The 27317-nt window shown below is 43.8% G+C and overlaps 1 long non-coding RNA gene across 1 annotated transcript in view; it reads right to left on the bottom strand.

The window, feature by feature from the left end:
• Positions 1-389: 389 nt before the first annotated feature.
• Positions 390-27317, bottom strand: part of LOC141100225 (uncharacterized) — a 195271-nt gene continuing 168343 nt past the window's right edge. Inside the window, exon 6 of the long non-coding RNA XR_012234649.1 lies at positions 390-1951. This is a non-coding gene — a long non-coding RNA (uncharacterized lncRNA). The remainder of the gene's footprint in view (positions 1952-27317) is intronic.

Raw genomic sequence — 27317 nt, 5'->3', positions numbered from 1 at the left:
AGGACCGACAGGAGGGATGCGCTGTATGAACACTGTATGTACGGGCACTAACATGCACTGTATGTTATATAACCAAAATAAAATTCCACATGGTCAGGTGGAGGAAAACCTCTAGACCACAAACATAGAAAACCAAAAAATTGAAAACCATAAAGGTACAAAGGGGGATCAAGGGTAAATTTAATAAGGAAAAAGGATATAAATGGCTATCAAGAAATTATCAGTAGTACCACACGGATAACTATCCTTCGCCTATTAATAACTATAAGTGTAGATGTATAATACCGTTACTCCTTGATATAATAGAGGCTCCATGAACGATGAATAATTAGCATAAAAATTTATTTAATTTTATTAAACAACAAAATTTAGATAGTGACAACATGGAAACAAAACACGGGACAGTGAAAATATTAAATAAAACAATCATAGAATAAATCACCAAAACAAAAAGAAAAGGAAAAACATATGTCCTATGTATACAATCGTATGCCAACACGCAGTAAATGACTGCACAATGTATTCACAACGAAATACAGGCTTAAATGGCTAATTGTGCGTATTGAGGTTAGCAGCCTATAGAAAGGGCAAATGTCTCTCTGTACAAAAATAGAGAAGAAAGGGAAACTGTCACACACTGCCTAACACAAAGCTGCAGCCACTCTCAGTAAGGTTGAGTACTCCCCTTTTACCATATCTGGCACAGCCATAGTAAAACACCTAGATAAAGTAAATGGCTGTGTCATGAACAGCATTGCATAAATGGCACAGGTGGGAGCAAATAGGTAAATACAATATTAGATTAGTTACCTTCAGTCATGATATAATAGGGAGTGGGTGCAGCAGGCACGTGTGGGACACCGGGAGCCTCGACGCGCGTTTCGCCTATGGCTTCGTCGGGAGGCGTGGCTAATTCAAGGAGGCATGGGCTTTTTAAATATAGAGGCTGAAAAATCAACCAATCAAAATTCGTCATGTATAGAAATCCGCCCATAAGGGGGAGGCGATAAGGCGCACTCTAACCAATGAAGAAGAGGGCAGTGACTTCACAGGATGGAGGGCGGTACTAGAATGTCTCGCCGTGACAGCCCAAGTACAAGGGCGAGTCCAAATTTATCGGCGCGCGTTCTATGTAATGCGTCCGTCCATTGTGTGGGGCGGAGAATACGCGCCACAACAATGAGGGGCAGCACACTCTAACCAATAAAGAAAAGGGCAGTGGCGTCACTGAATAGGGCGGTACTAGGATATCTCGCCATGACAGCCCAGGTATAGGGGCGAGTCTCGGTATATCGGCGCGCGTCCTGAGTGATGCGTCCGTCCGTGGTGCAGGGCGGAGAGCGCGCACCTCGGCAATGGAGGGGAGGACAAAGTCATCCCCATCCATCGCCAAGGCAACGCGCACGCCACCCCGACACCACAGGACGAGCGCAGCGCACACATAGAGCGCGTCTACACTGGCGGAATAAAAGTAAGATGAAAAAAACTAGTGCCCATATATTGCATACAGAAAAGGGGAAAAAGGGAACAAAATATATATGCTGACTGTCCTGTGAGCATAATAGAATATGGGTATAACATATTATAAGAACATGAATACAGAACAGAAAATATTAATATTCACGAAACAGGGATAAAGAATAAATTTATAACAAACTTGTACAGCACATATCCCCAATTTCTGAATGTCAAGTGTTAACCCATACAGATGTCGAAAAGGACTCATTCCAATACAGTGGTCACAAAGAGATACTGCATATAAAAATAGAGGATAGTATCCCTTATAGTTAAATAAATATATAGACATTATATGTAGGAATCAGTGGCATCAACATCCGCATAGTGACCACGGGCAAAAAAGATCTTCATCCGCCTTTGCTATATGTTGTTATGTAATCTTGCTGAAATAATCCTTGGAATACTGGATACAGAAAACGAAAACAAGAAAAATCTATAATACAGAAAAAAATTAATTAGTGAAACAAGAAAATAAAAATAAAGAATACAAGAAAAGAAGAAAACCACACACCATTATTAAAATATTAAAATTAAAAAAGTTTTATAGAAAGGATTTGAAGCTGACGGTCTCATTGAGACCATTAGGGGCCACCGTATCAAGGACAGTAATCCATCGAGTTTCCTTTTGGAGTAATTTCTGTTTGAGATTTCCACCACGAATTCCCATATATATGCGGTCAATGCCACATACTTTCAAGCCTTTCGGATCGCATTTGTGGACCTCAAAGAAATGTTTCGGGATAGTTTTCAAAAGATGAGGTTCAGTACAATCTCGAGCATTTTTTATATCTCTAATATGTTCTTGAATGCGGACTTTGAGGGACCTAGTGGTCATACCAATATATATAAGATCACAAGGACAGTATGCATGGTATATCACTGCTTCTGTTTTGCATGTGATGTGATGAACAATTTTAAATATTTTAATCTTAGAGGAATCCCAAAATTCTTTAGTCCGCAATATATTGTGACAGATTGAGCAATCTCCACATGGAAAACTGCCCCAAGGGGGGCCTTTACTCGAAGTAAATAATGGTTTCACCTGAGGTGGAACGTAATGGCTGCGACAGAGAATATCTCCTAGAGATTGTGATTTTCGCCACGTAATTGAAGGATGGGGAGTCAATTGATAATTTAAATCTCTGTCCGTCAGTAATATTGGCCAGTGTTTTTTGAAAATATTATTAATTTCAGTCCAATTAGAGTTAAATTTAGTGATGAAACGTGGTTTCAAGTCATTAGTTTTTTGTCTACCTTTAAGTGGTTTGTTCAGTAAGAATTGTCTCTCAGAATGAACTGCTCGCATAAATCCTCTATGAATATCTTTTTTATTATAACCCCTATCTTGAAAACGGTTGGACAGTTCCTTTGCTTGTTTGAAAAAGGTATTGTCATCTGAGCAAATCCGACGTGCTCTTAAAAACTGTCCAACGGGGATTGAATTTTTTAATTGGGGAGGATGAGAGGATGAATGGTGTAAAAGTGCATTTGTCGCTGTGTTCTTTCGGAAAATGTCCGTGCAAATTATTCCATCTAGATTTTTTGATATAAAGAGATCCAAAAAATCAACAGATATTTGACTGTATTTCCATGTTAGTTTTATGTTAAGTTCATTAGTATTCAAACGGTTCAAGAAGGTTTCTAAGTGCGACGTGGAGCCCTGCCAGATGAAAAGAATATCATCGATATAACGGAGCCACGAGGTGATATGGTGATGGCCAGGTGTGTCAAGGACTGTATCCCTCTCCCACAGCCCCAGGAACAGGTTAGCATAGGAGGGTGCACAGGCCGCTCCCATGGCTGTACCCTGGAGCTGTAGGAAGGGGTGGTCCTTGAACACAAAAAAATTGTGTGTCAAAATAAATAATAAAAGATCCAGAATGAATTGGATCAGACTAGGTTCCAGATTAGTCATCTGGAGAAAAAATCTAGCAGCCTTCACCCCGTGGCTATGATCGATCGATGTATAAAGGGACTCCACGTCGCACGTTACTAACCACATGTCACTTTCTAAGACGAGGCCATTGAGTCGTCTGAGGACATCTGTGGTATCTTGAACAAAAGAAGGAAGAGTTTCCACACATCGCTTCAAATAAAAATCAATAAATGTTACAGGCTAATTCACAAAGACCCCCAATGCCCGATACAATGGGCCTACCTGGCGGGCAGTGGGGGTCCTTGTGAATTTTCGGAAGCAAATAAAAGGTTGGAACAATAGGATGCTCAGGCAATAGTGCTTCCTTCATTTTCTTAGAGATAGCTAGATTATCTACCCCTTCATCAAGAAGGTGGATCAGTTCATGCTTAAAGCCTAATAGGGGTATTGAATCCAACCTTCTGTAATAATCTTTCCTGTTTAGTTGTTTAAAAGCTTCTGCTTCATACATGGTTGTTGGCCAGATAACTACATTGCCACCCTTGTCTGCCCTTTTAATTACAACATCCCTCATTTCTCTCAAAGCTCCAAGTGCTAGTTGCTGAGAGTGGCTTAGATTATCATCAGAGGGGTGATTATTCAATTTAAGAAGATCTTTTTTGACCATTTTAACAAAAATTTCAACAGGAGGACAGGCAGACAAGGGAGGAAAGATAGTTGATCGAGGATATAGATGTACAGGAAGGGAAGATTCCTGGGGTCCTATGCTTTCAGCTGCCAGTGATTCCAAATCGCATAATGCTTGTAGCTCAGTCCTTGATAATGTGGGGTCTGATTTAGGGGAGAATTGTTTTTTTAGAATTAATTTACGTGCAAATAGTTCAAGATCTTTTAATAATGTAAAATGATCAGAACCCATCACCGGTGCAAAGGATAGGCCTAGCGAAAGCACCTCAATTTGTGAGGGCGAGAGTATATGTTGGGATAAATTAATTACCTTTAAGGTTTCTTGCCTCTTTTGGTCCTCATGTTGTACGGATATTGTTTTCTCTTTGCTGCCGGTGTCTAAGGATGTTGATAATGATTGTTTGGTGGGCCATTGTTTTCGCTGGGCCCACCTCTTTTTTCTAAAAAATGATCTCCACATACCCCTTCAGAAGTGGTTGAAAGGCTAGAGAAAGACTGAGATCTGGATTGTAATTTAGTTCGTTTATTAGATTGTCTAGATTGCCAGCCAGCGATATACTCTTTTTAATTGATAATCCTCGAGATCACGCTGATATTTTGCACTGTATGTTATGGGCTTATTTGGGTGTGTGACCAAAAGAGACAATGGACGTTAAATAAATGCATTGCTTCCAATAAAAACAATGTAATTTCACCGCAACTCATTATTTCTATCAGGTTTACATGTTATTAACAGGGATGGTTTTAGACAATGTGGAGTCCCAAATGCTAACATATTGCACCATCACACAGTGACATTTTGGTTGCATTTAGATGTGCTAAGTTCAGGCCATTAAGCGAGTGTGATTGACAGTATTGAAGTCATTCAGCACTTGTTTTCTGGCCTGTTTACACTGAATTATAAAAAATGAGGAGAGGGGACAGAACAATCACTAGTAAATAAATCTGTTCCAATACAGTACTTTTGGTCCAGGATAAACAATCCAATCAGTTGATAAATAGGCAGCATTTAGCTATTTTTTATAAAGCACCCTATAGTTCTCCACTTAGTATATTACACCCCATAGTTATCCACATAGTATAATGCACTCACCATAGTCCTCCATATAGTATAATGCACACCCCATAGTCTTACATATTGTCTAATGCACACCCCATAGTCCTCTATTCAACATAGTGCACCCCATAGTCCTCCATATTGTATAATGCACCCTCATAGCCCTCCATATAGTCCTCCATACAGTACAATCCACTACCCATATTCCTCCATACAGTATAATGTACCATTTGTAGTCCTCTATACAGTATAATGCACCCATAGTCCTTGATAGATTATAAAGCAGCCCCAATATAGTACACATAGTATAAAGCACACTCTAAAGTCCTCAATAGAGTATAATGCAGCCCCCATATAGTACACATAGTGTAATGCACAGCACAGACTCCTTGAAAGAGTATACTGCACTCCTCACATAGTATATATAGTATATTACACACCCATAGTCCTACATAGATAATGCAGCCCCCATATAGTATAATGTGGTTCCCATACAGTACATATATGACAATGCACACCATAGTTATTGATAGAGTACAATGCCGCCCCATATGATATAATGCAGCTTAATGCATTCCCCATATGGTATAATGCAGCCCACTCACTGATTTAAAAAAAATAACACTCACCTCTCCCCTTTCCCCCGCTGCTCTCGTCTCTTCAGTGCATCTTCAGAGCAACTCCACTTCCCAGCACAGTGTGGTGCAATTAAGTGATCAGATGCAATGGGTGAATGATGTGAGAGGGAGCATCACCTGAGGCTTCCTCCTCCATCATTGTTTTTAACTTTATCAGCTTCTACGATGACAACATAGTTGAATGAGCGATGCCCGCTGTTACCTGGACCCCCTGACTCATGGGCCAAATAGTGGCCACATGGTCTGCCACTATTATTGGCATGCCAGTGCTTGCACACCCCTTTGAGAGTTGGAGTTCTAGGCAAATGTCTAATTTGCCATGTCCTAATGCCTGTCCTGGTTGTGAATACATATATATACAAGGATGAAATAAGAACTGAACACGTCACCAATTTTCTAAGTAAACATATTTTGAAAAGTGCCATTGACTTGAAATTCTCAACACATATTGGTAAGAACCCGTACAATCTACTTCCACTGAGTTTTTCAAGGAACTCGGCAGGTTTTTTTTTACTAAACATCTTGAAGAACTAAGATAGATTTTCTATAGATGTTGCCTTGTGTAAATCCTTCATGTAATCTCAGACATATTTACATACAGCATTTAAATTTCATCAGGATGGAAAAGTAGTGGAATTATGGAAATCAAAGGCTTAACTGTCATGATTATAATATGCAAATAAGGAAAAATAGAGGTAAAATTTTAAAAACATCTTGATATATTCAGTGTCGCAGATGAGCGCTACACACACAAATACAAAGACCTTGGCAAGCTCACACAAGCAATCTAGCAATCTGCACCGCAAGCTACCAATTTATTAATAGCTGCCTGTGAAATGTTAGGCTATGCTCAATGCACTTGGACATGCAACTTATCAAGATCCACTTGTGGCAGCTCCCTTTGCAATTGTTGACAAATGATGTCCCAGGTGTGCTCGATGGGAAACAAGTCCAGATTCACTGAAGGACATGATTGCCTGTTGAGTTCAAGCAGGCTTGTCACAAGTGCAAGGCAACATGTGGTCTTTTGTTTCCATGTCACTGGTTCTGTACAAGTGAAATTGGACATCACATACTAAGCCTAAGGTGACAAACAGTGTCTACACTAAAAGCCATATAATGGTATCTGCACAACAGTTGACTACATATCAGCCATCCAGCTACAGGTGTTCCATTGACATTACATCACGACTCTCAAATGCTGTGAGGGTACAGTGAAAGATAGCAATGGATCCTCGATTAGAGCTCTGTTATATTCAGCGATGAGTGCTGTTATTGTCTTGGATGCAATGATAGCCTGCGATTAGTGTGGAGTTCATGTGGACAATACCATGGAGAGACCTTCATAAGTGAATGCCACGCTGGTCCTACTCCAGGGATTATGGTGTGGGGTGGCATAATTTGTGGAGAAATATCGATCAGATTTATTCCTATTACATTCATAGCTTAGCATTACATTGATTTATTTGCGGAACTAGTGAAACAGCTACTTGTCAAAAAGAATCCCTTGAGTAAGTTTTCTTCAGGACAGTGGCATGTTGCTTGCACTAATGCTAGCTACCTTCTGTTAGGCCTCGGGTTCCTGCCTCTTCACGAGAGGAAGCCCGAGCCTTGCCTTCTCCGATCTACCATTCTATTCTGGCCGCAGAGGAGGCTGCTCAGCAAAGGTGTCGATCTCGGCGTCTTGCTCAAGCTAGTGCTGTCAGGTTGGTTGCTGCTGCCACCTCTGGCCAGATTTAGCAATCCGCACTAGCCAGCAGCAAGCAGCTCCAGAGTCTAACTCTTTTTTTGCAGCCTACTGAGCATGCCCGTGGGACGACCTCATTGGAGGTCACGTGCTCAGGTCCTCAAGCAGCTCGGATTGGACAAGCAGGAAGGTCCCAGAAGGATGCTGCTATAAAAGGCTTGCATGGCCGCTCGGCCATGCGCTAGTATAGACTTTTATTGCTAGTTGTGTGTGTTGGTGGATACTTTTGACAGATGACTGACTCATTAAGACTCCCTCCCTCTGGTTGTGCTTGTTTGTAGGGTTAGGGTTCAGAGTCAGCGCCGAGTAATGGCACTGCCTTGCACCACAGTGCTCCCAGCTCCTCACATATGTTAGCGCCGAGTATGCCATCCAGCACAAGGCATCACTATACCGCATATACTGTACTTCAGCGACCATCAGTGCGGCGCAGTGCGCAGCTAGTGCGCTTTCCAGCCTCTAAGCTTTGTCTGGTTAGTGGTGTCTGCCAGTGCGGCACTGCATGCACTTGGAACGATTTATTCCTAGTCACGTTGTCCTGGCATCGCAGTTGCGGTGCTGAGCGCTAGTGGGTCTAGAGGGACTCTAGCCCTGTGTCCTTAGGGCAGAGTTCTGTGACTCTACACTAGCACTCCCTTTGCTGAGCTCTGTGAACATTAACAGGCTCCGGCGTTTATGTTCTGCTGTTTGGTGCTGCAACAGAATCCGCCGCTGTACACATCGGGTGATGTTAACCCGTCTGTGTTCAGCTATCATATTTCCATAAAGCGTCCTCCATTACCGAGCAGCAGGTAACATCTCTGCACGGTGGACTCCAGGCTGCGAACGCACCTTGATACCATCTTATTATTACTTGGTGCGTTCTGCTAGCACTAACACCTTCTTGGTCTAAATGTGCTAGCATGGCCTGCAGCATTTTCAGTCTTGTTTCCCAAAAAAACAAAAAAACAGGCAGAGATGCTTACCTGTATAGACAGGCCTCAATACAAATGCACTAGTGCAGCGGACCCAAGTAAAATGGCAACTGCACAGGTGCAAAAATACCTAATGAAACAGCCAGCCTACAATCAGGGATTGGCCGTGTGGCACACCAGTGCAAAAAAATAATCAGTATGTGGCAATGTTCACACAGGGAATGCAGAGCATATGGTTCACAGCCTCTTAGTAACACCATATAGGGGGGCTGCCCAGTGCTAACTATAATGCATCCCGTGTGAACAGAGGCCACAGTTAACAGAACCATTTGGGCCCAACTGCACCCTGAAAAGATAAAAAGTGCGTAAAAACATATCAATATATGTAAGGTATTGGTTAATATTATGGCCATAATATATAAGCTGGCAAACTACCGTCAAAGTTCCTTACACTTGCCAGTCCTACTCTAACATAAAAACCACAGAACAGAGGAAAAAATCCCCCAATATTTAAGAAAAAAACAAAAACAGGCAGAGATGCTTACCTGTATAGACAGGCCTCAATATAAATGCACTATCAGGGTGCAGCGGACCCAAGTAAAATGGCAACTGCACAGGTGCAAAAATACCTAATGAAACAGCCAGCCTACAATCAGGGATTGGCCATGTGGCACACCAGTGCAAAAAAATAAACAGCTAGGTAAACCGCTTTTAAAGCCTGACCATCAGGAACAGGTTTTGGCTTACATTGCCAAAACAGCCTCCAGCTCTATCGCCTCCTCTTCTGAAGTTTAAAAAACTGCAAGCACTGAGTCACCAGTGCAGGCTCGTGGTCAGGCACAACACCTTTCCTTGTGTCCTTCACCCCCACCAAAAGTGAAGGATGCGGCAGGCCACACTTCAGATTACTCCCTGGAGCGCTTTTCACATACCATGCCTAAGTTATCAAGTGAAATCCTGAATTCCCCAGTCTAAGATGAATATGACATGGAGTGCACTGATGCACAGCAAGTGCTATATGATTCTGCTGGTACATTCACCCAGAGCACTGCATTGCCCTCGCAGTCTACTGAGCCAGCTTCTGACCCTGATGAAACTCAGGTGCCCCTTCCCACATACTATACCACCTTACAAGGTGACACAGAGGAAGGTGCAGATGAAATTGAAGAGGAGGTGATGGATGACCCAGTTGTTGACCCGGAATGGCATCCATTGGGGGAAGAGGGTGCCGCCAGCAATAGCTCAGAAGAGGAGGAGGATCCGCAGCAGGCATCAACATCGCAGCTGCGGTTATCTGGCAGGCCCATAGCAGTCCAAAAAATGAGTTGAAAAAAGCAAAAAGAGTTGCAGGACAGCTTGGCCAGACGGTCAAATTAGCACAGCGTGCAAGCCCTGAAAAATTTTCCCATGGTAGGAAGAGTGCAGTGTGGCATTATTTTGACCAAAATCCTATTGAAGAGGCAAAGGTTATGTGCAAGAAGTGCGGAAGGACCTTTAGCCAAGGGAAAAATCTCCGAAATTTGAATACCAGTTGCATGCTTAGACATGTAAACACCATGCACTTGCAAGCATGGATGGACTACAAAACCTCAGGTAGCACACATGAACCTGCTCCGACTGAAGGTAGCCAGCAACGCTACATCGCTTCCCCAACTGTAAGCCCACCGGTTAGCACACCACAAGCAAGAAATGTTGAGGTGTCATTGCAAGGCCAAAGCAGTCAGGGAATCACAATGCTTTTCCAACAAAAGACTGCATCTTGGCCATCACCAGCACCATCACCATCACCAACCCCCTTTCAGTCCACCATGTCCACCGCTAGTTCCACGATATGCAGCTCTCAAGTACAGCTCACCCTAGCAGAGACTCTGAGTAGGACAAGAAAGTACTCATCCTCTCATCCGCGTACACTGGCTTTGAAAGCCTACATTGCCAAACTGATCTCATTAGAGATGATGCCCTTCCGTTTGGTTGAAAGCGCAGCGTTCCGAGAGCTCATGGCCTACGCTGTCCCACGCTATGACCTACCCAGTCGGCACTTCTTTTCTAGAAAAGCCATCCCTGCCCTCCACATGCATGTGAAAGACTGCATTGTCCATGCACTCAAACAATCAGTGAGTGGAAAGGTGCACCTCACAACAGATGCATGGGTCAGTAGGCAAGGCCAGGGTCGTTACATGTCCATCACTGTGCACTGGGTGAATGTGGTGGATGCAGGGTCCACAGGGGACAGTGGCGGTGGGACAGTGCTGCCTAGCCCATGGTATAGGCAACAGTTGGCAGTAGGCGTTCAACCCTCCACCTCTTCCTCCTCCAGAAGCAAAAGCTTGTTGACAGAGCACAGTCGCACGAGCACTCCATCCGCAGCTGCCAGTGTTGCACACGAGGTGTCCCACTGTTGAACAGCTAGTGGTAAATGTCAGCAGGCTTCTTTAAAGATGGTGTCTTTGGGTGACAACAGACACACCGTGGATGTACTGGCCGACTACTTGCAGCAAGAAACTGAGTCATGGCTGGGCAATCTACATCTTGAGACAGGCAAGGTAGTCAGTGATAATGGACGTAATTTTGTGGCGACCATAGCCCTGGCAAAACTCAGACACGTACCTTGCCTGGCTCACACCTTGAACCTGGTGGTGCAGTGCTTCATAAATAATTATCCGGAGTTACCAGCCCTGCTCCATAAGGTACGAAGACTGTGCTTGCACATCCGTCGCTCGCCCGTAGACTCCAATCGTATGCAGAGGCTGCAGCGATCACTGCACCTCCCCAAGTACTGCCTGATCATATACGTTGCAACAAGGTGGATCTCCACCATGCACGTGGTTGAGAGGCTGTATGAACAGAGGCAGGCTGTAATGCATTTGTGGGAGGATACACCGGCAGGCAGATTGAGGGAAGACATGGAGTTGTCAGGTGTGCATTGACAAAGCTGAAAGACCTCTGTAAAGTCCTTCAGTGTTTTGAGGAATGCACACGGCTGGTAAGAGCAAGCGATGCCATCATAAGCATGAGCATCCCACTTATGCATCTGCTCATGCAAACTTTGATGCACATTACGGATCAGGCTTCTGCAGTGGAGGAGGAGGAGGAGGGAAGCCTTGATGACAGTCAGGCATTGTCTGCTCAGGGAACTGTCCTGGACGAGGTGGAGGAAGAAGAGGAAGAGGAGGAGGAGGATGAGGGGGATGATTATTTTGTGGAGGAGGATGCTTCTCAGGGGGCAAGAGAAAATGCTGACTTGCCAAGGTCAGGTACAGGGTTTCTGCGTGACTGGAGGGATGTGGATTTGGCAGAAAGTGCTCCTCCACCCACTACTGGCAGTGCATCATTGACACCTGGAACATTGGCACACATGCATGATTCTCTCTTGCGGATCCAAAAAAGGGAGCCCCGCATTGCCAAAATTATGAAGGATGACGACTACTGGTTGGCCAGCATCCTCAATCCACGCTATAAAGGCAAATTACAGAACATCATGCCACAGGAGAACCTAGAGCTAATATTGGTGAACAAACAAGCAACTCTGGTATACCGTTAGTTAGAGGCATTCCCAGCACACACAAGTGGTGCAGGTTCTACCACGAGCCGAACTGGGCAACATGGAAGAGGTGTTCGTGGTGCACACAGCCGAAGTGGTGTTGGAGACAGGGGTTTCATGACAATGTTGTGGACTGATTTCTCGAGTACCGCTCACATGACTGGTAATACTGAATCGATTGCAACAGACAGGAGACAGCAGTTATCAACTATGGTTCAAAATTACCTCTCGTCCCCTATCAATGTTCTTCCTCACAGTTCATTCCCCTTTGACTACTGGGCCTGTAAACTGGACACCTGGCCTGAATTGGCACAATATGCCTTACAGGAGCTCGCTTGCCCTGCTGGTAGTATGCTATCAGAAAGAGTCTTCAGTGCTGCTGGATTAATCCTGACAGAAAGAAGGACCCGGCTGTCGACCCAAAATCTAGGTGATCTCACCTTCATTAAAAAGAACCATGCCTGAGTTTCAAAGGATTTTGTACCACCTTCCCCTGATGACACACAGGTTGCCAGCAAAATGGCTCGCTTTGTCCTCCTCTTCCTCCGACTTCTCCAATTCCTCTATTTGCAGCTGCTGAACGTCAAGCCTACACCTCAACATATGCCAGTTTTTCCACCTCCCAAACTGGGCTTTACCACCCCCCCACAACTTTAGCCAAATAATCCCCAGTTTTCAATGCGTTACTATTATTATAAAGTAAATTAAGGTTGACAAGCTTAAGTAATAAGAATTGATGCCGTTGCCATTGAAATGGGCTCTGTAGGTGTGTTTACTGTCCTCCACTCACTGCCAACTTTTAGTCCCCATTGACTTGCATTGAGGTCGGGTTTTGTTCGGAGCTCCGACTTTTGCCGATAGTCGGCCGATTTCATTCGACTCGACTTTTGGTAAAGTCGGGTGGTCCGAAACCCGACTCGACCCTCCCGGAGGCAAAGTCGCTCATCTCTAGTTACAACGTGAAATTTCAAAAATCTTTCCACACATTTTTTGGGAATTTTTATGACAAACTATCATTACATGGGTCAAAGTACATAATAAATAGCTAAATAAATACTTTTTTTACAATTTCGAGTTGAGCACTTTCTCTTTGCCTGGTGTTTGTAAGGCAGCTCTGGAGAGTCTCTCTTGATTGTCCAGCAGTGGTCTCCTGCTAAATGCAATACTATGTGTAGCACAGGCGATCAGACAACAACAGCTTCAAGTCTTCTAAAGAGACTTTCTATTGAAACCAGTAAAAACTAAAAAAAGCATAAAAAAAATTAAAAAATCTAAATGTTCACATCACCCCTCTTTTGCCCCACTGGAAAAAACAATGAAAAGTAAAATAAAAAATACACATATTTGGTTTTGCTGCTTTCATAAACCTAAAGTAACCCAATCTGTAAACTGTAATGAGAAAAAAAAACATTACATCTACCCCATAATGGTATCAATAAAGGCGTCTGCTCAGGGCACAAAAAAATAAGCCATCACCCAACCTCAAAAAAATGGAGTCGATACTGGTCTCGGAAAATGTCGACATAAGTGAATTTGTTTTTTTCTTGTTCTTTTTTTGACCCCTTTAATAAAAAAATAACCTATATATGTTTGGTATCGGCATACTTATACTGACCTGGAGAATCATATTGCCAGGTTAGTTTTAGCATTCAGTGAACATGGTAGATAAAAAAACTCAAAAACCATTGTGGAATTGCACTTTGTTATGCTATTTCACCACACTTGCAATTTTTTCCTTCTTTTCCAGTACACTAGTTAGTAAAATCAATGATGTCATTCAAAAGTAGAACTCTTCTTGCAAAAACCCTCACATGGCCTTATTGACAGGAAAGTATAAAAACTTATGGCTCTGAGAGGAAAGGGAGAAAAAAAACAAAACAGCAAAAAAAGGGGTAAAATTATTCCACTCTGCCTTCTCTTCAGCCTGAAGTATGTCATAAAACTGAATGTCATTGTAAAGCTCCCTAATCTGTGGGCCAACAAAGATACCCTCTCTCTACTTTGAATGACTTAATCGAAGAAATTTTGACATCAAATACTTGAAAGCTTGCATGTGCTTTACAACATTTTTCATTTGTCCTAGTTTGATATGTAGCGGAGGGAGTAAAGTTTTCTTAGAATCAACCAATGGTTCATTTTGTACACTGTTTTTTTACCAGGCTGAAGTGTTTCTCTTTGGCTTGAGTCACATTAGAGAGAAATACGGATGAGTGCTATACAAGAAAAAAAATCGCATAGCACTCTAACGAATGTTAATCTATGGGTCAGCTCCTATCATCCGTTTTTTTCTCGCTCGTATTATACGTGCGAGAGAAATCACAGCATGCTGCGATTTCCACCGTATCTCGGCTGAGACTCGCCAATTCAAGTCTATGGGTGCGAGAAAAAAAGGATTACACTTGGACCATGCGTGTGACTTGCGTGAAATACGCATCGGTGTCCTTTAGAAAAGCCGGAAATTCAGTGCGCTAAACTGTAAAATCAGTCAGTGAGAAATATTATATATATATATTTATTTATATTTCATAGAGATATAGATAGCAGAATAGGTTAAAATTTAATTGTCGGCATCTGTAAAATCATTACAGAACCCGACAGGATATGAGGCATGGTTTACATACAGTAGACCATTGCATATCCGTTATTTTTTATATGTCCCTCACTAATAATGTTAGTAGTGTATGTGTGTAAAATTTGGAGCTGTAGGTATTACTTGAAAGGATTAATTCACAGAAAAACTGACGTGGACTCATGCGCAGATTTCTCCGCCAGAGAGGGCAAGCCAGTGACTGAGGGTAGAAATCATTAGCCGAGAGAGGGACCATTGTTTTTGGGCCCACATGGCTAAAAAAATCTGCCCCCAGTCACCCCAGAAAAGGCATATCTGTAAGATGCGCCAATTCCGGCACTGACCCGCTCTCTTCCCATTGCCCTGTAGCAGTGGCATATGGGGCAATAAGGGGTTAATGCCATCTTGCTATTGTAAGGTGACATTAAGCCTGGTTAATAATGGAGAGGTGTTAATGAGACACCTATCCGTTATTAATCCACTAATATGAAACAGTTAAAAAAACACACACACATTAAGAAAAAATACTTTTAATGAAATAAATAATCACACATTTTTTTCCATTTTTATTTCACTCCCAATTCATTCGAAGCCATCATTCTCCTGTAAGAAATCCAAAATAAAAAGCAGCAATATCCTATACCTGTCTGCGGTACAGTTAAGTACCATGCCGCAATCCATCTGAATAGTTGTAGAAGGATAGGGAAAATAAAGGGAGGTCAGCTCACCAGTCTCAGTTGCGATCCATAATCCACCTGTGCACGGAGTCACCTTGATCAGGGGCGTTGACTGAAGCAAAATAAAGGATAGAGTCTCCAGCGCTGGACTTCAGTTAAAAATTCATCATTTATTATAAATTATTAAAATCGGACAGAAAAAAGTATGAATAAGGACATACAGGCAGATGGGGTCTCTGGTGGTCTCCAACCAATGCGTTTCGACCTAGAAGGTCTTACTCATGAGTAAGACCTTCTAGGTCGAAACGCGTTGGTTGGAGACCACCAGAGACCCCATCTGCCTGTATGTCCTTATTCATACTTTTTTCTGTCCGATTTTAATAATTTATAATAAATGATGAATTTTTAACTGAAGTCCAGCGCTGGAGACTCTATCCTTTATTTTGCCGCAATCCATCTGAAGGAGTTAAATAGTTTACAACCGGGACCGGTGCTAATGCGACCGGCTCAGCTGTAAACCACAGAGGAATGACGGAAAAGCTGCCTGCGCAGCCTCCCCGCCTGACCGGAGATGAACTGATTAGTGTGGGAAAATTTTTGAACATTTTCCCATGCTGTCAGTTCACCACGGGTCAGACGGGGAGTCAGCGCAGTCTCAGTGATTTCAGCGGTAGTCACTGAGGCTGCGCAGACTCCCTGCCTGACCTGCGGTGAACTGACAGCATGGGAAAGTATTCAGAAACTTTCCCAAGCTTATCAGGAGGCTGAGAAGGGGATGAGGCATTCCAATTAGGATGAAATCTAATAAAGCCGTTCTCAAGCCACAGTCTAAACTTCACCAGACGCATCTTTAATTATTGCTTAAGCCAGGCAAGACGTTATCTTGAATGCACATTTGGTATTATGACTTCAAAATGGCGGATTTTATTATCACGTATGCAACTTCAACCTCAAAATGTGGACCGTGTAGTGAAGGCTTGCATCTGCATGCACAATTTTGTGTCACAACATGAACCCCTGCTAGTTGACCCCGATGACTGTGAGTCAAACCTGATGAGCATAGAGTCGACTACAGTTCGTTCACCAGTTTAAATTATGCAAATACGGGATCATTTTGCCCATTATTTTGTAAAACAATGTTTCAATATGTTATCTTGAAATATGTGAAATGTGTGTAGATTGTGACCTGTGTACTATGTGTATTTGTTGCTCTTTTGGTGTTGTGTTCTGTTGTCATATGTACTAAATTTGGGCTTTATGTTACAGATATTTTTTAAAACACAAGTATAGTTTCGAATCTTCATTTGAAAAAACAGTTTAATAATATGTCCTGAATACAATAGTCTCCCACTCAAAATGTTGGTAGGCATTTAAAACATATGTGATCCCATTCGGATTTAAGATATAAAGTATTCAAATAGAGGTCACATAAAATCAAAACCAAAACATTAAAAGGCTATATTGCCGAACTAAATAAAATCCAAACGTGGACAATAACAAACAGCAGACTGGATCAATTTTATCTTACAGATTGCGATAATGCACAGGAGTATTGTCTAGCCAACTGAAAGTTAGACTGCTAAATTGATGGTGCATTTCCAGATCAGGTACACTCTGGCCACTCAGTTGTGCTGTCGCTTGGTATCTCCATGGTACAATGGCTCACACTTGCTTTTGTTTGAGAGGAAATGGGTTGCTGACGTCCCAAAAATTCCTCAACTATATCTTTAAACCTTTGTCGGAACTGTAAATTCCTGTGTGGTGGTTAGTGTTGAGCTTTCCGATACCGCAAGTATCGGGTACCGGCCGATATTTGCCGTATCGGAATTCCGATACCGAGTACCGATACTTTTTTCATATCGGATACCGGAATCGGAAGTCCAAAATGCAATGAGCCACTTTTGTGGCTCTGATTGGCTGCCGAAATGACGTCATCATGATGCGCTGTCTGTGCGCATCATGATGCGCCGTCAGTTTGGGCCTTCAGGGTGTCTGTGCCGACTGTCCGGGGGTCTGTACCGGCCTGCCGGGGAGCTGTGCCGACTGTCCGGGGGTCTGTACCGGCCTGCCAGTGGTCTGTGCAGGCTCCGGGGGTCTGTGCCGACTGCTCGGGGGTCTACGGGCCTGCCGGGGGGCTGTGCCGGCCTGCCGGTGGTCTGTGCAGGCTCCGGGGGTCTGTGCCGACTGCCCGGGGGTCTGTACCGGCCTGGCGGGGGGCTGTGCCGGCCTGCCGGTGGTCTGTGCAAGCTCCGGGGGTCTGTGCAGGCATCGTCCGATGGGACTACAAGTCCCATCGGGCGATGCCTGCTACCATGACAGTGATTGACACATTAGCCAATGATGGGACAGTAGTAGTCCCATCATCCGGCTAATGTGTTGAATGTAAAAAAAATAAATAAAAAAAATTACATGCTACATACATACAACATGCATACTACATATATACTACATGTAACATACATACTACATATATACTACATGCAACATACATACTACATATATACTACATGCAACATACATACTACATACATGCTACATACTACATGCATACTACATACATGCTACATACTACATGCTACATACATACTACATACATACTACATATGTACTACATGCATGCAACATACATACAACATATATACTACATGCATGCAACATGCATACTACATATATACTATATATACTACATGCAACATACATGCTACATACTACATACATACTACATACATACTACATGATACATACTACATACATAATACATATATACTAAATGCATGCAACATGCATACTACATATATACTATATATACTACATGTAAGATACATACTACATATATACTACATGCTACATACATGCAACATAAATACTACATACTTGCTACCTACATACTACATACATGCGACATACATACTACATACATACTACATACATACAACATATATACTACATGCATGCAACATGCATACTACATATATACTATATATACTACATGTAACATACATACTACATATATACTAGATGCTACATACATGCAACATACACACTACATGCTACATACATGCAACATACATACTACATACATGCTACATACTACATGCATACTACATACATACTACATACATGCTACATACATACTACATACATACACTACATGCATGCAACATACATACTACATATATACCACATACATGCAACATGCATACTACATATATACTGCATATATACTACATGCATGCAACATACATATATACTACATACAATTAGTGTTGAGCGATACTATCCGATACCCTAAAATATCGGATCGGATGGTATCGGCCCGATACGAAAAAAGTATAGGGTATCGCCGATTCCGATACCGGAAGTCCCATTCAAGTCTATGGGACTTCCGGTATCGGAATAAGAAAAACCCTTTTCTCTCCTTGTACAGCCTCTCGGGGGGCTGTACGGACCTTCCGGAGGTCTGTGCCGACTACCCGGGGGTCTGTGCGGACTGCCGGGGCTCTGTACCGACTGCCCGGGTGTCTGTACTGGCCTGCCGGGGGGCTGTGCCGGCCTGCGGGTGGTCTGTACCGACTGCCGGGGGGCTGTGCCGGCCTGCGGGTGGTCTGTTCCGACTGCCCGGATGTCTGTGCGGACTGCCGGGGGGCTGTGCCGGCCTGCCGGTGGTCTGTACCGACTGTCCGGGGGTCTGAGCAGACTGCGGGGGTCTGTGCAGAATCGTCCGATGGGACTACAAGTCCCATCGGGCGATGCCTGCTACCATGACGGTGATTGACACATTAGCCAATGATGGGACAGTAGTAGTCCCATCATCCGGCTAATGTGTTGAATGTACAAAAAAAAAAATCCCTACTACATACATGCTACATACATGCTACATACATGCACCATACATACTACATGCTACATACATGCTACATACATGCAACATACATACATACTGCATATATACCACATGCATGCAACATGCATACTACATATATACCGGGGGTCTGTGCCGACTGTCCGAGGGTCTGTACCGGCCTGCCGGGGGGGCTGTGCCGGCCTGCCGGTGGTCTATACCGACTGTCTGGGGGTCTGTGCAGGCTGCGGGGGTCTGTACCGGCCTGCCGGGGGGCTGTGCCGGCCTGCCGGTGGTCTGTACCGACTGTCCGGGGGTCTGAGCAGACTGCCGGGGGTCTGTACCGGCCTGCCGGGGGGCTGTGCCGGCCTGCCGGTGGTCTGTACCGACTGTCCGGGGGTCTGAGCGGACTGCCGGGGGTCTGTACCGGCCTGCCGCGAGGCTGTGCCGACTGTCCGGGGGTCTGTGCCGACTGCCCGGGTATCTGTGCGGACTGCCGGGGGTCTGAACCGGCCTACCGGGGAGCTGTGCTGGCCTGCCGGGGGGCTGCGCCGGCCTGCCGGGGGTCTGTGCCGACTGCCCGGGGGTCTGTTCGGACTGCCGGGGTCTGTACCGGCCTACCGGGGGGCTGTGCTGGCCTGCCGGGGGGCTGTGCCGACTGTCCGGGGGTCTGAGCAGGCTGCGGGGGTCTGTGCAGGATCGTCCGATGGGACTACAAGTCCCATCGGGCAATGCCTGCTACCATGACGGTGATTGACACATTAGCCAATGATGGGACAGTAGTAGACCCATCATCCGGCTAATGTGTTGAATGTACAAAAAAAAAAAAAATCTCTACTACATACATGCTACATACATACTACATGCTACATACATACTACATGCTACATACATGCTACATACATACTACATACAAGCTACATATATGCAACATATATACTACATACATACTACATGCTACATACATGCTACATACATGCAACATACATACTGCATATATACCACATGCATGCAACATACATACATACTGCATATATACCACATGCATGCAATTGCATACTACATATATACCACATATATACTACATGCATGCAACATGCATACTACATATATACCGGGGGTCTGTGCCGACTGTCCGAGGGTCTGTACCGGCCTGCTGGGGGGCTGTACCGACTGTCCGGGGGTCTGTGCAGGCTCCGGGGGTCTGTACCGGCCTGCCGGGGGGCTGTGCCGGCCTGCCAGTGGTCTGTACCGACTGTCCGGGGGTCTGAGCGGACTGCCGGGGGTCTGTACCGGCCTGCCGGGGGACTGTGCCGGCCTGCCGGTGGTCTGTGCCGACTGCCCGGGGGTTTGTGCCGACTGCCGTGGGTCTGTACCGGCCTGCCGGGGGGCTGTGCCGACTGTACGGGGGTCTGTGCAGGCTGCGGGGGTCTGTACCGGCCTGCCGGGGGGCTGTGCCGACTGTACGGGGGTCTGTGCAGGCTGCGGGGGGTCTGTACCGGCCTGCCGGGGGGCTGTGCCGGCCTGCCGGTGGTCTGTACCGACTGTCCGGGGGTTTGTGCCGACTGCCGTGGGTCTGTACCGGCCTGCCGGGGGGCTGTGCTGACTGTACGGGGGTCTGTGCAGGCTGCGGGGGTCTGTACCGGCCTGCCGGGGGGCTGTGCCGACTGTACGGGGGTCTGTGCAGGCTGCGGGGGTCTGTACCGGCTTGCCGGGGGGCTGTGCCGGCCTGCCGGGGTGCTGTGCTGGCCTGCCGGGGGGCTGTGCCGACTGCCCGGGGGGCTGTACCGGCCTTCCGGGGGGGCTGTGCTGGCCTGCCGGTGGTCTGTGCCGACTGCCCGGGGGTTTGTGCTGACTGCCCGGGGGTCTGTGCGGACTGCCGTGGGTCTGTGCCGGCCTGCCGGGGGGCTGCGCTGGCCTGCCGGGGGGCTGTGCCGACTGCCCGGGGGTCTGTACCGGCCTTCTGGAGGGCTGTGCCGGCCTGCCGGAGGTCTGTGCCGACTGCCCGGGGGTCTGTGCCGACTGCCCGGAGGTCTGTGCCGACTGCCCGGGGGTCTTTGCCGACTGCCGTGGGTCTGTACAGGCCTGCCGGGGGGCTGTGCTGGCCTGCCGGTGGTGTGTACCGACTGTCCGGGGGTCTGAGCGGCCTGCCGGGGGTCTGTACTGGCCTGCCGGGGGTCTGTACCGGCTTGCCGGGGGGCTGTGCTGGCCTGCCAGTGGTCTATACCGACTGTCCGGGGGTCTGAGCAGACTGCGGGGGTCTGTGCAGGATCATCCGATGGGACTACAAGTCCCATCGGGCGATGCCTGCTACCATGACGGTGATTGACACATTAGCCAATTATGGGACAGTAGTAGTCCCATCATCCGGCCTATGTGTTGAATGTAAAAAAAAATAAAAATACATACTACATGCTACATACATACTACATACATACTACATACATACTACATGCATGCAACATACATACTACATGCAACATGCATACTACATGCATGCAACATACATATATACTACATATATATTGCATGCATGCAGCATGCATACTACATATATACCACATATATACTACATGCATGCAACATACATACATACAACATATATACTACATGCATGCAGCATGCATACTACATATATACCACATATATACTACATGCATGCAACATACATATATACTACATGCAACATGCATACTACATGCATGCAACATACATACTACATATATACTACATGCATACTATATATACCACATATATACTACATGCATGCAACATACATATATACTACATATATACCACATATATACAACATGCATGCAACATATATATAATACATATATACTACATGCAACATACATACTACATACATACTACATATATACCACATGCAGGCAACATGCATACTACATATATACTACATATACACTACATGCATGCAACATATATATAGTACATATATACTACATGCAACATACATACTACATACATACTACATATATACCACATGCATGCAACATGCATGCTACATATATACTACATGCATGCAACATATATAATACATATATACTACATGCAACATACATACATACTACATATGTACCACATGCATGCAACATGCATACTATATATATACCACCTATATACTACATGCATGCAACATACATATATACTACATATATACCACATGCATACAACATGCATACTACATATATACTACATATATACTACATGCATGCAACATACATATATACTACATACAATACATACATATAGACATACAGTACATATAACATAGAGTGCATACTCACCATCACTTGTCACTTTGATCCCCGAAGCCATTGTCGTCTATGGAATAAAGATTAAAATAAAGCACAAATATACTCACCCCTGATCCGCAGAAGTCCACGGGTGTCCCACAACGATCTTGCGTGGAGAACAGCAGCATCAGCTGATGCTACCGTTCTCTACGGGGCCCAGGAAACCAGTGTCGGGAGGTAGGTATCCTTCCCCCTGTATTCCTCCGCCAGTGTAAAAAAAAAAAAAAAAAAGTCCCTAGTCTCACTTTATGGAAAAAGCTGTATGCAAAATTTTTCACACAGCAATGCCATGAAATGAGACTAGGGACTTTTTTTTTTCTTTACAGTGGCTGAGGAATACAGGGCGGAAGGATACCTACCTACCGACACTGGTTTCCTGGAGCCCGTAGAGAATGGTAGCATCAGCTGATGCTGCTGTTCTCCACGCAAGATCGTTGTGGGACACTCGTGGACTTCTGCGGATCAGGGGTGAGTATATTTGTGCTTTGTTATTTTAATCTTTATTCCATAGACGACAATGGCTTCGGGGATCAAAGTGACAAGTGATGGTGAGTATGTACTCTATGTTATATGTACTGTATGTCTATATGTATGTATTGTATGAATGTATTGTATGTAGTATATATGTATGTTGCATGCATGTAGTATATATGTAGTATGTATGTTGCATGCATGTGGTATATATGTAGTATGTATGTATGTTGCATGCATGTAGTATATATGTAGTATGCATGTTGCATGCATGTGGTATATATGTAGTATGTATGTAGTATGTATGTTGCATGTAGTATATATTTATTATATAAATGTTGCATGCATGTAGTGTATATGTAGTATATATGTAGTATGCATGTTGTATGCATGTGGTATATATGTAGTATATATGTATGTTGCATGCATGTAGTATATATGTGGTATATACACTCACTGGCCACTTTATTAGGTACACCATGCTAGTAACGGGTTGGACCCCCTTTTGCCTTCAGAACTGCCTCAATTCTTCGTGGCAGAGATTCAACAAGGTGCTGGAAGCATTCCTCAGAGATTTTGGACCATATTGACATGATGGCATCACACAGTTGGCGCAGATTTGTCGGCTGCACATCCCTGATGCGAATCTCCCGTTCCACCACATCCCAAAGATGCTCTATTGGATTGAGATCTGGTGACTGAGGAGGCCATTTGAGTACAGTGAACTCATTGTCATGTTCAAGAAACCAATCTGAGATGAATCGAGCTTTATGACATGGCGCATTATCCTGCTGAAAGTAGCCATCAGATGCCTGTTCTTAGCTGAGAGGAGTGGTACCCAGTGTGGTCTTCTGCTGCTGTAGCCCATCTGCCTCAAAGTTCGACGCACTGTGCGTTCAGAGATGCTCTTCTGCCTACCTTGGTTGTAACAGGTGGCAATTTGAGTCACTGTTGCCTTTCTATCAGCTCGAACCAGTCTGCCCATTCTCCTCTGACCTCTGGCATCAACAAGGCATTTCCGGCCACAGAACTGCCGCTCACTGGATTTTTTTTCTTTTTCGGACCATTCTCTGTAAACCCTAGAGATGGTTGTGCGTGAAAATCCCAGTAGATCAGCAGTTTCTGAAATACTCAGACCAGCCCTTCTGGCACCAACAATCATGCCACGTTCAAAGGCACTCAAATCACCTTTCTTCCCCATACTGATGCTCGGTTTGAACTGCAGGAGATTGTCTTGACCATGTCTACATGCCTAAATACACTGAGTTGCCGCCATGTGATTGGCTGATTAGAAATTAAGTCTTAACACACAGTTGGACAGGTGTACCTAATAAAGTGGCCAGTGAGTGTATATATAGTATGCATGTTGTATGCATGTGGTATATATGTAGTATATATGCATGTTGCATGCATGTAGTATATATGTGGTATATATATAGTATGCATGTTGCATGCATGTGGTATATATGTAGTATGTATGTTGCATGTAGTATATATGTATTATATATATATGTTGCATGCATGTAGTATATATGTAGTATGCATGTTGCATGCAGGTGGTATATATGTAGTATGTATGTAGTATGTATGTTGCATGTAGTGTATATGTATTATATATATATGTTGCATGCATGTAGTATATATGTGGTATATATAGTATGCATGTTGCATGCATGTGGTATATATGTAGTATGTATGTTGCATGCATGTTGCATGTAGTATATATGTATGTTGCATGCATGAAGTATATATGTGGTATATATGTAGTATGCATGTTGCATGCATGTAGTATATATGTATGTTGCATGCATGTAGTATATATGTAGTATGCATGTTGCATGTAGTATATATGTATGTTGCATGCATGTAGTATATATGTGGTATATATGTAGCATGCATGTTGCATGCATGTGGTATGCATGTTGCTTGTAGTATGTATGTATGTTGCATGCATGTGGTATATATGTAGTATGTACAGTATGTATGTTGCATGTAGTATATATGTAGTATGTATGTAGTATGTATGTTGCATGTAGTATATATGTGGTATATATATAGTATGCATGTTGCATGCATGTGGTATATATGTAGTATATATGTGTGTTGCATGCATGTAGTATATATGTGGTATGTATATAGTATGCATGTTGCATGCATGTGGTATATATGTAGTATGTATGTTGCATGCATGTAGTATGCATGTTGCATGTTATATATATGTATGTTGCATGCATGAAGTATATATGTGGTATATATGTAGTGTGCCTGTTGCTTGCATGTGGTATGCATGTTGCTTGTAGTATGTATGTATGTTGCATGCATGTGGTATATATGTAGTATGTATGTATGTTGCATGTAGCATATATGTAGTATGTATGTAGTATGTATGTTGCATGTAGTATATATGTATTATATATATGTTGCATGCATGTAGCATATATGTAGTATATATGTAGTATGCATGTTGCATGTATGTGGTATATATGTAGTATGTATGTAGTATGTATGTTGCATGTAGTATATATGTATTATATACAACATGCATGCAACATATATATAATACAAATATACTACATGCAATATACATACTACATATATACTACATATATGCTACATGCATGCAACATATATACTACATATATACTACATGCATGCAACATATATAATACATATATACTACATGCAACATACATACTACATACATACTACGTATATACTACATGCATGCAAAATACATACATACTACATATATACCACATGCATGCAACATATATATATATATATATATATATATATATATGTGTGTTATATATGTAGTATATATGTATGTTGCATGCATGTAGTATATATGTGGTATATATGTAGCATGCATGTTGCATGCATGTGGTATGCATGTTGCTTGTAGTATGTATGTTGCATGCATGTGGTATATATGTTGTATGTATGTTGCATGTAGTATATATGTAGTATGTATGTAGTATGTATGTTGCATGTAGTATATATGTGGTATATATATAGTATGCATGTTGCATGCATGTGGTATATATGTAGTATATATGTATGTTGCATGCATGTAGTATATATGTGGTATATATAGTATGCATGTTGCATGCATGTGGTATGTATGTAATATGTATGTTGCATGCATGTAGTATGCATGTTGCATGTAGTATATACACTCACTGGCCACTTTATTAGGTACACCTGTCCAACTGTGTGTTAAGACTTAATTTCTAATCAGCCAATCACATGGCGGCAACTCAGTGCATTTAGGCATGTAGACATGGTCAAGACAATCTCCTGCAGTTCAAACCGAGCATCAGTATGGGGAAGAAAGGTGATTTGAGTGCCTTTGAACGTGGCATGATTGTTGGTGCCAGAAGGGCTGGTCTGAGTATTTCAGAAACTGCTGATCTACTGGGATTTTCACGCACAACCATCTCTAGGGTTTACAGAGAATGGTCCGAAAAAGAAAAAAAATCCAGTGAGCGGCAGTTCTGTGGCCGGAAATGCCTTGTTGATGCCAGAGGTCAGAGGAGAATGGGCAGACTGGTTCGAGCTGATAGAAAGGCAAAAGTGACTCAAATTGCCACCCGTTACAACCAAGGTAGGCAGAAGAGCATCTCTGAACGCACAGTGCGTCGAACTTTGAGGCAGATGGGCTACAGCAGCAGAAGACCACACTGGGTACCACTCCTCTCAGCTAAGAACAGGAAACTGAGGCTACAATTTGCACAAGCTCATTGAAATTGGACAGTAGAAGATTGGAAAAACGTTGCCTGGTCTGATGAGTCTCGATTTCTGCTGCGACATTCGGATGGTAGGGTCAGAATTTGGCGTAAACAACATGAAAGCATGGATCCATCCTGCCTTGTATCAACGGTTCAGGCTGGTGGTGGTGGTGTCATGGTGTGGGGAATTTTTTCTTGGCACTCTTTGGGCCCCTTGGTACCAATTGAGCATCGTTGCAACACCACAGCCTACCTGAGTATTGTTGCTGACCATGTCCATCCCTTTATGACCACAATGTACCCAACATCTGATGGCTACTTTCAGCAGGATAATGCGCCATGTCATAAAGCTCAAATCATCTCAGATTGGTTTTTTGAACATGACAATGAGTTCACTGTACTCAAATGGCCTCCTCAGTCACCAGATCTCAACCCAATAGAGCATCTTTGGGATGTGGTGGAACGGGAGATTCGCATCAGGGATGTGCAGCCGACAAATCTGCGCCAACTGTGTGATGCCATCATGTCAATATGGTCCAAAATCTCTGAGGAATGCTTCCAGCACCTTGTTGAATCTCTGCCACGAAGAATTGAGGCAGTTCTGAAGGCAAAAGGGGGTCCAACCCGTTACTAGCATGGTGTACCTAATAAAGTGGCCAGTGAGTGTATGTATGTTGCATGCATGTAGTATATATGTGGTATATATGTAGCATGCATGTTGCATGCATGTGGT

This window comes from Dendrobates tinctorius, unplaced genomic scaffold (genome assembly GCF_039654945.1).
Source record: "Dendrobates tinctorius isolate UK_male_01 unplaced genomic scaffold, ASM3965494v1 ptg000103l, whole genome shotgun sequence".
Taxonomy (NCBI): Eukaryota; Metazoa; Chordata; class Amphibia; order Anura; family Dendrobatidae; genus Dendrobates; species Dendrobates tinctorius.
The sequence above is the reverse complement of the archived record's forward strand: the minus strand, read 5'-3'. Positions and strand labels throughout refer to the sequence as shown.